This window comes from Pinus tabuliformis, chromosome 7 (assembly GCF_031772625.1).
Source record: "Pinus tabuliformis cultivar Carrire ecotype Pingquan chromosome 7, CPIR1, whole genome shotgun sequence".
Classification (NCBI taxonomy): Eukaryota; Viridiplantae; Streptophyta; class Pinopsida; order Pinales; family Pinaceae; genus Pinus; species Pinus tabuliformis.
In genome coordinates, this window is record NC_142293.1 from 926,639,345 (window position 1) to 926,642,098 (window position 2,754).

Below are 2,754 nucleotides of genomic sequence, written 5' to 3' on the forward strand. Positions count from 1 at the left end.
ATATACTTTACTATGATTTATTGCAAACCCTAAATTCCATCTTCGAGACACAAGGCCTTAGATATCAATAATAACAATTCTACTCATAGTGATATACATCAACAATATGCTTTTACATGTCAAAATTATACTAAGGTTAGTTGCAAACCCTATATTTTATCATCAAAACTAAATCACATCGAAAAACAATATCATCATATCTTCAAATATTAATTTCTACAAGGTTTTGTTACAAACCCTAGAATTCACAAACTATGAGCATCAACAATTAGGTCAACATACTCGCAAATACATATCTAGGATTTCATGCACTAGCAATTCACATTAATATCTACTAGGTAAACCCAAGACACAAACATCAATATATCAAAGTTAGATATACAACAATTTTATTTAGACTAGGGTTTAGATCAGACAAATGAAAATACACCTAGGGTTTCATTCCTAGGCTATTACTACAACTATCATAAGGGTTTTAGCTTATAAATCCTAATTTACCAAACCATAAATATATAGGTTTTCAATAATGCCAAAGCCCTAAACATCAAAAGAATAGGAATTCTAGATTTCATTAACAACCCTAAGTAGACTAGGGTTTCATAATCAATATTTACATACCATTAACAAGAGACTAGGGTTTTATAATGAACACTAAATGTTAGGGTTACCCAAGAATGATCAAATGATATCATGAGGGTAGATTCAATCTAATGATTAATCACCCTAATAAGTATTTTTACGATTCAAAACTATAGACATAACGGTGTTAGTAATAAAATAAGAATGAACATACCTTTTACATGAAGAGAACACAACTTATAGTCTAAGACATACCTTGAGTTATTTCTTACCAAACCTTGTAGGACATCAATTCTTCGAAGGGATTCCTTTGCATCATAACTTCTTCCATGCTTCAAGTTTATACTTTGAAGTTTCCTCCATAACTTTTGTGTATTCTGCAATCTTTTCCTAGCAAGGAAAGTAAAAGGAAAATGTTATTAATATATAACACAAACAAATCTTGATATGAGAGAAAAGCCAAACATGAAAGAGGAGACAAAGAAGAAGATACTTATATTTGGAAAAATAGTGAGGGCTCCCTCTTAATACAATCTTGAGGGATACCTATAACTTATCAAAATAATTAAAAAATGTTCTAACATGACATGTTAGACCCATAAATGATATAAATCAAAACATTGCAAAACTTAAAATAGAAGGATATGCAAGGGATAGTGTCCCTAAGAGTCCCTAGCAAATAAGTCTTTGACTTTAGATTCTTCTGTCTTGTTCTTATTTGGTGGACCTTCATCAACAACATTCACATGTTCTCTTTCTCTCTTCCTATTCCTTGGACTCTCAGGACAATGACTTTCATAATGACCCATCTTATGGAAATTGTAGCATTCAATCTTTGATATGTCAACTTTCTTCTTTGGTCCTTTGAACTTCTTGAAGGTTCCTTTCTTCTTGTAATGAGCATAATAGCCATTAGATATGTTTTCTTCTTCATCCTCCTTGTTGTTTACTAACGATACTCGAGCTTCTTCTTTACTGCATGCATTCCACATTTGCTCAAATGTTGGTGTATCCTTCCAAATGTTAAGTCTTGATCCAAAGGCATTCCAAGATTTTGGTAGTCCTATAAGAGCAGTAGTTACGAGCTCATTTTCTTGGACAAATTCATCTATTACTTGGATTTCATCTCTAATTCTAGATATCCTTATAAAGTAAGATGATACCTTTCATCTTTTGTCATCTTAATAGTCCTTAATTCATTCTTGAGGCTTGCTATTTGACTAATGTTCTTGATGGTGAATAATTTGGAGAGAGCCTCATGCATATCTTGAGCATAATTTATGTTGGATATGTATGGAATTAGGTTATCCTTAACTCCATCTACTATAAGGTTCCTAGCCAGGATTTTGATTTCTCTAAACTCTGATTTTTCTGCTTCACTTGGTTCATCTGTAGGCTTCTTGATGTTTCCTTGAACAGGATCCAAAACTTTGTTCTTTTCGAGAATTGTGTCTATCCTCTTTTTCCAGGCCCTGTAGTTGGAGGCTCCTTCTAGTTTGTTTTCTCCATTCATTGACTTTGACATAGTTCCTGTAGATAGTAGGCTTGTTTCTTTATATGATCCCCTTTATTGACCTTTCCTTTCTCTCCTTTTCTTCAATAGATCTTCAGCTTTCCTTTTTCTTCCTTTATCACCTTAGCTCTGATACCATGTTAGAAAATCGTAAAGGAAGATTTTTTTTTCTCTAGATGATAATTGTTAGCTCTGCTACATATCTTGATATTTGGAGGGCTAAATACAAGCTTGGCCATGTGTTTATGCTCAAAAGAGAATTCGCAGCAGTCATCTTCCCTCTTCTCCTTCATTCCACTTACTCTCCCTTAACCCCGCCATCATTGTTTTTCTCCAAAACTCAGCATAAGCCCCTGTTTCTTCAAGCCCCATAGCACCACCTCCACATGGCCTCGCGCCTCCGTAACTCATAGTCACCTTTAAATCACGGTCGTCGATTGCCGTACCCCGATCCAATGGTCCCCCCGCCGCAGTCAATGAATAACCTGCCCGTTTGTTCCCCACCATCCGATCACCTCCGCCATGATCAGACGACGTTCGCTCTTCCCGCGCCTGGGAAGTGACAGCCTGTTAACACACGATCGAGAGCGGTTTCCGCTACCACACGTCACCCTCCGAGTGGTATCGCATGTCGTTGTATGTTTACCGCCCGACCCCTAATG